This window comes from Pieris napi, chromosome Z (genome assembly GCF_905475465.1).
Source record: "Pieris napi chromosome Z, ilPieNapi1.2, whole genome shotgun sequence".
Taxonomy (NCBI): Eukaryota; Metazoa; Arthropoda; class Insecta; order Lepidoptera; family Pieridae; genus Pieris; species Pieris napi.
In genome coordinates, this window is record NC_062259.1 from 13,880,001 (window position 1) to 13,892,099 (window position 12,099).

Sequence of the window (12,099 nt, forward strand, 5' to 3'; positions counted from 1 at the left end):
CCCTTTCAAACCAATCTCGTAAGTGTGCATTGGTCTGCTAGATGGTGGTTGCTGTCCCTTGTTCTACTTTTCTAACGTCCACTCCCGAGGGAGGTGAGGCTGACGAGACAGCGGGGGCAGACTGACCCCATTCTCACTGGTCACTGAATGCTCGATCAGCCGACCCGACAGCCGAGACTGTCGTCATCCGGTTGAATCGGCCCCAGTTCATGTGAGAGCCCCTCAAAGCAATCACAGGGATTTCTGCCATAGACTAATCCCAAAACCGAGCTGAGCTCGTTATGGGAGCGTGGACTCCAGATTCCACGCCATGACACGGTACATGAGGTTGCAGTCACTGCGTTCGCATTGGGCAGACCGAGAAGTCCCGCAACCTTCGAAACGACCTCCTCATGCGATCCGTACTTAGCGCACTTTTCGCGATGAGAGTCGTCCAAAGACCTGCGCCCCGATACTACCTGTGCATCGATAATGACACCTGTACCGTCTTTAGAGGCTATGAGGTCCGGCTTACGCAGTCCTCTCAAGGTTTTTATTTTTGGCTCCTCAATCACCGACCAACCCTTTTCGCGCATAGCGTTCGCAACTAATCGTGCAATAGCATTGTGTCGCTCAATACGCCCACCATGAGTTCGATGACATTGCTGGATAACGTGAGCCGTTGTCTCCCTAACCATGCACAAGGCACGGCAGTTCAACTCCGACTCACGACCCACGCGTCGTCCTCTCGAATTCCTTACCCGCGAAGGCAAGGCATTGATGTGCGTATGGACGAACTGCACAAAGTCGCGTCCGCTTATCCCGTGGCACCTCTCCCTCATCCATTTGGTGGATGCTGGGGTTCGACCGGCTTCGCGGAGTTCGAATCCGTCGACAGAGGCGTGAAGGGACTGACGCCAGTAGGCCCTCACCGATGGTGAAGGCCCAAAGGGATCGTCTCTTGAGTACTTCAGGAGTTGCCTCTTACTCCAGCGCAGTTTGTTTTGAATCCTTTCGGATTTGGAGGCGGCCACGGCCACTGGCCAACTCGACGAACTATGCCTCCCGAACCTCCTTGATATGAGATCCGGTATGCCCGCCCGCAGAGAAGGGATCGCCAGGCCCCCATCCCTAACTGCCGCATGGAAGTAAGCATTCGGCACGTCTCCTGGTAGCCTTAACCAGCTCCTAACTGCTCCCCGGATCTGTACATCGAGCATGCGGAGTCTGTTGTCCCTCACCTGCCCAAGCACGAGACCATGCAGGAACTTGGGTATCAAGTGCGCCCTTATTATCTGTAGTCGCTGTTGCGGTTTGAGCGGAGCTTTCGAGATATTTTTCAGCGCTTCATTGATCCCTCCTTCCAGCGTGGTCGATCCGGTTGCCTCGAACTTAACCCCTAGGTACCTCCAACGTTCGACACACGTCACCTGTCTAATCAAGCGTCCGCCCATACGGAACGTTCGCTCGCTCAGATAGTGATGCTTTTTGCGGTGTCCGTCGGGCACCATCGAGAGAACAGAGCTCTTTGAGTGGTTCAGGCGTAAGCCCATTAATCCACTCGACTTCTCAACACAGCCAATGGCCTCTTGCATACCCATTTTGGACCCCGCCACAAGGACGAGGTCGTCGGCGAAAGCCAGAGCGGAAACACGTTCCCCCTCCAGTCTATAGCCGATTTCTTTGGGCAGTGCTGCTAGCACCAAGTCCATGGCCATGTTAAAAAGTATAGGCGAAAGTGGATCGCCTTGGCGAACACGAGGGGTTACCTACCTTGACAGGAGAGCTCGTCCGACCGTTGACAGCAAGGTGCGTTGTTGCCGATTGGTACAGACGAGCTAAATAGTCGCAGAAGGGCCCGGGCAGCCCCCTTTGCCTCAGCAGATCGATCAGTGCCACATGTGACACTGTGTCGAACGCCTTGGAAAAGTCCAGGACCGCCACGTGACACTCCCTCAACCTCTTCCTGCAATCCCCGAGTACGGCGTCTAATACGGCGGCGTTTTCAAGAGTGCCGTCCGCACAAATGAATCCGCGCTGCCGCACATCGGGAGGACAGCATGCGAGCAACCTACGCGCCAAGTGCGCTTTCACCCAATGGAGTCTTATGTTTTGGCCCTTTTTTCGGCTCTCCACCAGGTATCTGCGGATCTCGACTACTCGGGGGTTTCGAGAGCGTCCGCCCGCAATCGCCACGAGCGAAGACCGCGAGTCGCTGCAGATATTCACGTCAGTACCCGCTATCACCGCCTCCCTCACTGCACCAACGAGAGCTGCCAGCTCTGCTTGATATACGGTGCAGTAAGGGGCCATCTTTATCTTCTTCCACTTCTTTTCCCTTCCACTCTCCCATTTGGACCAGTTTCTTCCTTGTGCACAGTTTCTTAACTGTCGGTGCCCAGGCTGCCGACGCGTATGTTACTATCGGCTCTATGACGGCTTGGTATACCTGGTGAACCATGTCTCCCGTCATTCCCCATTCCAGCTTCGCCATTCTAGCTACTTTTTTGTGTATGTCTGCCGCCTTTCTCGTGACATTTTGCACATGCTTGTTAAACGTTAGCCCTTCGTCTATAGTCAACCCCAGTAATTTAATTTCCTTCTCTAGTGCTATATCCTGTCCATTCATTCTTATTTTTGGGGTATCGAACTTCAATCTTCGCGTCAGGACCATTGCTTTGGTTTTTTGTGGCGCGAAGTTGAGCTTGTTCTCGATACCCCATTTCCTCACATACTCGAGGGCAACGTTTGCTCGGTTTTCGATGGAGTGCGTGTCCGTTCCGCTGAACATCAGCACTTCTAGTTCGACCAGTAGTGAGTCGAGCAAGATGTTCCAGAAGGTGGGCCCGCTAATCGAGCCCTGAATGCATCCCTTTTCAGGTTGCCTCACATTCTCTCTGTTTGCGTAGCGGACCACCACCTTCCTGCCTTTAAAGTAGTCTTCCACTACCAGCCTAAGTTGCTTGGGACACTCCTTCTTTGCCAGTTGATACTTGATCGGTTAGGTTAGGTTAGGTTAGGTTAGGTTAGGTTTTTTTTTTTTTTTTTTTTTTTCCTTTTAATTGTTAGTAGGCCTACCATCCCCGGCGACTAACGCCCCGGGGCCGAGGAAGCTAAGCTAAAATACAGCTTGAAGTCTTTATTGGAGTAAAACAAATATATACATTGGTTGTGGATTAGGTGGTTGAGGGTTGGTTTTGCTATTTGATACAATTCTTTTCCCTCAACCACCTGAACAGAGTCCACGTCTTAAAACTAGTAATTATATAAAATGAAGGTAAAAATTTTGCAGATTGTTTGTGCCTTAATAAGTAGGCTAATACCGTAGAATGTTATACTGCAAATTAGTAGATGTAAAAGTTGTTTTATAATGATTCAAATAATAAATTGTGTTTATAATTATGCAGGTATTAAGGATTGAACGCGGGTAAGTTGTTGAGGGTCGGTTCTGCTATTAGATACAAAAACCTTCCCTCAGCCGCCCAATTTAAGTCCGCCTCTTAATACCAACATAATATAATATTACAAAGAAAAGTTTTACAATATTAAACATAGGAAAGTTTAGCATTTACTTGTGCAGTTAATATAACGCTAAATTTTAACAAGGATGAGCTGTAATTAATTGTGCTTATAATTATGCCAACGTTTAGAGTTGGACACGGGTGGGTTGTTGAGGGTCGGCTCTGCTATTAGATACAATAACTGTTGGCGACTCATAGATTTAAATAGTATTAAGTATGAGCTATAGGTTAAATATGAATATTGTTTGGTAATTAAGTATGAGCTATAAGTAAAATAAGAATATTGTTGATAGCTCATAAGTAGAATTTTAGTATAAATAAGTTAGATAAAAATATGTAAATAATTCAAGGGAAAAATACAGTTAAATAAATTAATAAAATGCTTCGCCGAATAAAAGGGTCGCATAGCTCTCGTCACGGTATACGCGCGCAGATTTCTGTAAGCGCAGCTCTCGTCGCGGTATACTGTTTGAGTACTTAAGCTCGGCGAGATTTACGCAAAATCCTCTTTTTCCTCCGCAACGAACTGGGACCCAAGAATAATCGGCGAAGCAAGAAACAAGAACAAGGCGCAGTTTCATTTCAAGACAACATCCTACAATTACGCACTAGCAGGGGTGCGTGGGTTGAGGCGGTGCCAGCGATACGTCGAACCGTCTTGACAAAACGTACGTAGTCAAACCCCACCGGTATTCAAAGCCGCGCCGAGGTTACTTTGGTTACTGCACGGGTGTTCTCAAACGAACATCTAAACGTCTAATCCCGTGCAGGCCCGAGTCTCTGAAGCGACGTCGGGATTGGCTAGAACAGTAGTACGTACGAAGTCAAACCCCACCGGTATTCAAAGCCGCACCGAGGTTACTTTGGTTACTGCACGGGTGTTCTCAAACGAACATCTAAACGTCTAATCCTGTGCAGGCCCGAGTCTCTGAGGCGTCGTCGGGATTGGCTACAATAGTAGTACGTACGAAGTCAAACCCCACCGGTATTCAAAGCCGCGCCGAGGTTACTTTGGTTCCTGCACGGGTGTTCTCAAACGAACATCTAAACGTATAATCCTGTGCAGGCCTGAGTCTCTGAGGTGTCGTGGGGGTTGGCATCAACAGTGGTCCTTCGAGCCGGATCCTGCAACGGTTGTCATCAAGAAGTGAATACTGCGAAAAGAAAATGCCAGTCACAAGGTCACAGAACGGGATGCAGCGAGGGGAATCGACGACGACTGTTACCTCCGCCACTACGTCCGAAGTCCGGACCACAGGCGAAGAGATAACGATAGAGCAGTCCACGTCGACGAGCGCAGCCAGCCAGCCAGATCAAGCATTGAATCTGGCACCAGCGGGTTCCACCCGGCGGGCCGTATCGAGAGCCGTATCCAGAGCCAGCTCAAGAAGACAAGCCGAGGCCAGAGAAGAGCTGGCTCGCTGCGAGCTGCGGGAAGCGCAGGCAGCAGCACGCCTGGCCAGATTACGATTAGAAGCAGAAACGGAAGAAGAAGACTCCTTTGTAGAAGACGTCAACGATAACCATGAAGAAAAGGTGGCAAACTGGATGCGCTCATCGGCACAAAGGCCAGAAGAAACAGAAACAAAGAGCGACATTCGAGCAATAGCTGACGCAATAAAGGAAGCCATGACGACACATGTAGCGCCGCAACCGAAGTACATTCAAGAGCTGCCGATATTTGAAGGCGACAGCTCCGAATGGACGGCGTTTCGAGTCGTATATGAAGACACATCTCCAATGTTCTCTGGCATTCAGAATATGGCGCGGCTACGTAAAGCGATTAAAGGCACAGCGAGAGAAAGCATTAAGAGCCTCTTGTACTCAGAGGCGATGCCAGAAGAAGTTATTAACGCTTTACGCCGAAGATTTGGTAGACCCGACGCGCTGGTGCTAGCTGAACTGGAGAAATTAAAGGCGCTTCCCAGAACGACGGAAAATCCCAGGGACATATGCGTCTTCGCTAGCCAAATAAATAACAGCGTGGCCGCCATAAAGGGATTGAAGAGATCGCAATACCTCTACTCGCCTGAAATCGTGAAACTTATAATAGAGAAGATGCCTCCAATTCTCAGATTCAGATGGTACGATTTCACGGCTGCGAGGGATGAGGAATCGTTCAGTGATATTCAAACGATAAGCAACTTCCTCAATTTAGAAGCGGACAAATGCGGCGCATTCGCGGTACTCGAAGACAGCAAAAGCGTACGACCGAGCGCAGCGATAAGAAGGCCAGTGAAACAAGCTACGTATAATATCGCTGAAAGGAGTAGACCTGAAGAAATCAAGTGCCCAGACTGTGAAGGTACACATAAACTCAAAGACTGCCAAATGTTCCTAAAAGCGGCAGTCAACGAGAGATGGGAAACAGTTAAGAGGCTTAAGGTCTGCTTCAAGTGCCTCGCTGGGAAGCACCGGAAAGAAACATGCCGAAGACCACCGTGCAAGTTGTGTCGAAGATGGCATCATAGCCTACTACATGTGACGTCGGAGAGCGAACAATGTCACGAAGAGGCAGCGCCCGAGACAGCGACGGTCAATACAATAAGCACACCGAAAGCTATTCTTAAGATGCTTAAGGTGGAGATATACGGACCGGCTGGGAGCAAACAAGTACTGGCGCTGCTAGATGAAGGCTCAACGGTGACACTGCTTGACGAGAACGTGGCTTCGAGCATCGGCATCCAGGGTCCTCGCGAAGCCCTGAATATAGAAACTATCGGCGGAGGGCAAATGAAAAATCACGACTCTATGATTTTAGATATCGAAGTGAAAGGGATTAAGCAAAGCGAGAAGAGCACACTTAAGCGGGCAAGAACTATCAAGGAGCTCAAATTAACCCCTCAATTCGTAGATAAAAGCCGACTAAAGAAGTGTCATCACTTGCGGGGCTTACTACAAGACGTGTGCTACGAAGCTGAGGCGCCGAAGCTGCTCATTGGCCAAGACAATTGGGAGTATATTGTCTCATTACAAATACGACGTGGAAAGCCAGGGCAGCCGGTGGCGTCACGAACGAAGTTAGGATGGGTTCTCCACGGCTCCGACAGCAGTGGCGTGTCGCCGATCAATTACGTGAACACATGTGCACACGCCAGCGTCGTCGAAGATAAAATAGATCAGTTGGTGAGGGAACACTTCACTATTGAGTCTTTGGGGGTTCAGCCGAAGAAGCCTTCAACGGATATCGAACAGCGAGCACTGGACATATTGGAAAGAACCAGCCGACAGTTGGAAGATGGCAGATACGAGGTCGGACTGTTGTGGAAAAAGGAAGATGTATGTCTTCCAAATAACTACGCAGCAGCTTTCAACAGATTTCAAGGCATAGAAAGAAAGCTGCGTAAGGACGCTAAATTAAAAAATGAGTATAGCGCACAGATAGACAATCTGTTGAAAAGCAACTACGCTGAAGAAGCACCAGCCGACTGCACATCTAACAAAAAATGGTACCTGCCTCACTTCCCAGTGGTTCACCCTCTGAAAAAGAAGCTGAGAATTGTTTTCGACGCTGCGGCCAAATACAACGGAGTCAGCCTTAACGACGTTCTGCTGTCCGGCCCGGACTTACTACAGTCAATATTTGGAGTGCTACTGCGATTCCGCCAAGGCCCTGTAGCAATAGCGGCCGATATAAAAGAAATGTTTCTGCAAGTGAAAATACGTAAAGAAGATAGAGACAGTCTCAGGTTCCTATGGCGAAAAGACAAGGAAGTGCCAGTGAAGGAATACAGAATGACATCAGTGATATTTGGAGCTGCGTCGTCGCCTTGCACCGCTATTTATATAAAAAACAAGAACGCAAAGATCCACTTACATAAATATCCAGAAGCGGCGCAAGCAATAGAGCGCAATCACTATATGGATGACTATTTGCAAAGCTTCCACAGTGTTGACGATTGCAAACGAGTAATGCAGCAAGTCGACTTAATCCACCAGAGGGCGCACTTCGAGCTACGAGGATGGGCGTCGAATAAGAAAGAGATCGTAGAAGCCGACGGCGAACAGGAAGTGCACCTAGGTGAAAACGAAGAAAAGACCCTGGGACTGAGATGGCTGACGTCAGAGGATTGTCTTGGATTTAGAAGCCAATTTAGGAAAATCCCTAACGAGGTAGCGCGAGGCATGCAGACTCCAACAAAACGAGAAGTCACGGGAGCTGTGATGTCTACTTTCGACCCACTCGGACTGCTATCACCCATTCTCATCCAAGGAAAGAAGCTCATTCAAAAGATATGGCGCAGTGGTGTTGGATGGGATGACCAAATCACTGAAGACGACACCGAAGCTTGGAAGAGCTACCTAGAGCATATCGGTAGAATAAAAGACATCCGACTGCCGCGATGCATGTCACCATTCTGCACTGAGGGGGAGCTGCATACTTTTACTGACGCGAGTGAGACAGCGTATGCAGCCGCAGTATACTGGCGAACCAGAGGTAAAGGAAAATACTTGATAAACCTCGTCGCCGCCAAGTCAAGAGTAACGCCTCTGAAACCAACATCTATGCCGAGGCTTGAACTGCAGGCAGCTCTATTAGGTAGTAGACTTGCAGACTCAGTGGCAAAAGAACTCGACCTGCAGGTTACAAGGAAAACGTTTTGGACGGATTCGAGTGTGGTACTTTCCTGGATAAAGGCAGATCCCAGAACGTTTAAGACCTTCGTAGCTCATAGAATTGCGGAGATAGAGGATCTGACAAAACCGCAAGACTGGAGATGGGTGCCTACAGCGCAGAATCCTGCCGATGATGCGACCAGGAGCCCACCGGAAGAATTTAACGCGGAACATCGGTGGTTCAAGGGTCCAGATTTCCTGTCAAAAGGCGAAGAAGAATGGCCAGCTCCACGAAGTTTTAAAAAGGAAAAATGCGACGAAGACAGAACGATGGAGCAGGTGAATACACTTCGCCACAGTGAAATTACTCCGGTTCCCGAAAACTTATCATCGTGGACAAGATTGTGGAGATCGACTGCCAGGGTACTACAATTCATCGACCTATGTAGAGAAAAGAAGCCGTCGAACCTCGAGCGCTGCAATAAAAGTGCAAAAAAGAGGCGAACTTACCTTCCGATCGGCGAGACACACCTATTACGAGCGCAGGAAGTTCTAATCGCCCAATGTCAGCAAAGCAGCTTTGAACAAGACATTAAAAATCTCAAACAAGGGCGCACGACGGAGAATCGAAGCCAATTGAAAAGGCTAGACGTCACTATGAAAGACAATCTCATAAGACTTCAAGGTAGAGCAAGAACCGTAGCGGGCGTTGACAACGACTATTTAACGCCCATAGTACTGGATGGCAGGAACGCCATTGGGAGATTGATGATTAAACATTATCACGAAAAATACAACCATGGTAATCAAGCCACAGTAATGAACGAAATACGGCAAAAATACTGGATGTTAGGCCTGAGATCAGTGCTGCGTAGTATACAACAAAACTGCCAGCACTGCAAGCTGAAGAAGGGTAAACCAGCGGAGCATCCGGCGGGCAACTTACCTCAAGAAAGGCTGAGGCATGGTGAGCCCCCTTTCACGTGCACAGGTGTGGACTACTTCGGTCCAATGCTCGTGGCGATCGGCAGACGAAGAGAGAAGAGATGGGGAGCCTTGTTTACATGCCTGACCACAAGGGCAGTACATATCGAGATAGTGCCCAGCCTGACGACGGACTCTACTATAATGGCGTTAAGGAGATTCGCTGCTCGAAGAGGAATGCCAAAGATAATTTATTCCGATAATGGAACAAACTTTGTTAAGGCCAGCAAAGAACTCCAAACAGCCATTGAAGAGCTTAAAAGAGAGGAAATCGTCACAGAAGCAGAGAAGGTTGGCATACAGTGGAAATTTATTCCTCCCGGCGCACCAAATATGGGAGGAGCTTGGGAACGATTGGTGCGCTCCATTAAGGTCGCACTGGACGCTACATTAAAGGAGCGCGTTCCACGAGAGGAAGTTCTGCATACGTTGCTGTTGGAAGCAGAACACATGGTTAATTCCAGACCAATAACGAACCTAGCTGACAATTCGGAAGAGGAGGCGCTAACCCCAAATCACTTTCTCATTGGGCGATCCAGTGGAGCTGCACGCGTTGGGCATTTTCCTGATGCAAAGCTGGTGGGCAGAGACGATTGGAAGACCGTCCAACGACTCTCTGATCACTTTTGGAGGAGATGGCTACGGGAGTACTTGCCCACGCTACTGCCCAGGAAAACGACAGGACGACGGGAAGGCGAGCAGCTGCAGCCAGGCGATGTGGTTCTTATCGTAGATCGCACGCTACCACGATGCACTTGGCCCAGGGGAATCATCGAAACCACGTACCCCGGGCCCGACGGAAGAACCAGGATCGTGGACGTCGCGACCAAAGGTGGAGTGTTACGAAGACCATCGTCGAGGATCGTCATCTTGGTGCCTGCGAAGTCGCCGTGCAGGAATGACGCTGCTACGCACGAGGGGGAGAATGTTGGCGACTCATAGATTTAAATAGTATTAAGTATGAGCTATAGGTTAAATATGAATATTGTTTGGTAATTAAGTATGAGCTATAAGTAAAATAAGAATATTGTTGATAGCTCATAAGTAGAATTTTAGTATAAATAAGTTAGATAAAAATATGTAAATAATTCAATGGAAAAATACAGTTAAATAAATTAATAAAATGCTTCGCCGAATAAAAGGGTCGCATAGCTCTCGTCACGGTATACGCGCGCAGATTTCTGTAAGCGCAGCTCTCGTCGCGGTATACTGTTTGAGTACTTAAGCTCGGCGAGATTTACGCAAAATCCTCTTTTTCCTCCGCAACGAACTGGGACCCAAGAATAATCGGCGAAGCAAGAAACAAGAACAAGGCGCAGTTTCATTTCAAGACAACATCCTACAATTACGCACTAGCAGGGGTGCGTGGGTTGAGGCGGTGCCAGCGATACGTCGAACCGTCTTGACAAAACGTACGTAGTCAAACCCCACCGGTATTCAAAGCCGCGCCGAGGTTACTTTGGTTACTGCACGGGTGTTCTCAAACGAACATCTAAACGTCTAATCCCGTGCAGGCCCGAGTCTCTGAAGCGACGTCGGGATTGGCTAGAACAGTAGTACGTACGAAGTCAAACCCCACCGGTATTCAAAGCCGCACCGAGGTTACTTTGGTTACTGCACGGGTGTTCTCAAACGAACATCTAAACGTCTAATCCTGTGCAGGCCCGAGTCTCTGAGGCGTCGTCGGGATTGGCTACAATAGTAGTACGTACGAAGTCAAACCCCACCGGTATTCAAAGCCGCGCCGAGGTTACTTTGGTTCCTGCACGGGTGTTCTCAAACGAACATCTAAACGTATAATCCTGTGCAGGCCTGAGTCTCTGAGGTGTCGTGGGGGTTGGCATCAACAATAACCGACCCTCAGCCGTCCGGTTTAAGCCCGCTTCTTAACACCAACACAATATAATATAATATTACAAAGAAAAATTTTTCAATATTAAACATAGAAAAGTTTAGCATTTACTTATGCAGTTAATATAACGCTAAATTTAAACAAGGGTGAGCCGTGATTAATTGTGCTTATAATTATGCAGGCGTTTAGAGTTGGACACGGGTGGGTTGTTGAGGGTCGGCTCTGCTATTTGATACAATAACCGACCCTCAGCCGTCCGGTTCAAGCCCGCTTCTTAACACCAACACAATATAATGTTACAAAGAAAAAATTTACAATATTAAACATAGAAAGTTTTACATTTACACATACAGTTGATACAAGGTTAAACTCAAACAGGGATAATCTATAGTGAATTGTGTTTGTATATATTAAACCTAGTAATAGAATAATCCGTAACTAGTTACACAAACGAGATTACAAATGAAGTGAAGTAGAGTTAAAATTATAGTTAAACAAGAATACACAATGAAATGGTATTAAACTTATAGTATATAAAAAAAAAGATATATAGAAATGGGATCAATATAATTAATTATGTTTAGTACAGATGATATTTACACAGTAAAGTGGGATTAGAATTTCCTATTTAATGAAAAATAGTAGGAATAAATTTGTGATTAAAGTTTAACATCAGTTAGTGGTAGTTAGTAATTGAATCGAAGTTAAGTTAAATATTAAATGTTGGGTATTATAATTGTAAAAAGAGTAAAAGGTAATATATGAATAGAAGTAACTTTATACATTTTGTACGGGTGAGGGTGGATTACTTGCAGATTAATTATTAAGTGTGAGTATAAGATATGAAATATCTTTGTTAGCTTTGATAGAGCACACGAGGTTTGGGAAGGGTTGTGTTGTTTAATAAGGGGTAGGGATTGTGGTTGTTTTCGTGTTTTAGTGTAGGTAACCTAGAGGAGGTGCAGCGTGTAAAAGTCGTTGAAAATTTTGTCGTTTTCGATTTTAAAGGAGGTTTTGTATAGGTAGACAAATGCTCCAGTGCGAGTGCTGCGCGTTGAGGTCGCAATTAATGTGAGTGTTTAATTCAGTGTGTAATTGTGTTGTTTAATGTGAAATTAGTGTTTTGTGCATGTTTTAAATGTAGTTAATTTTTGCCTCAACGCGGGCACGCATAGCTGTAACTTTGGGGCATTTGTCTGAGTCGGC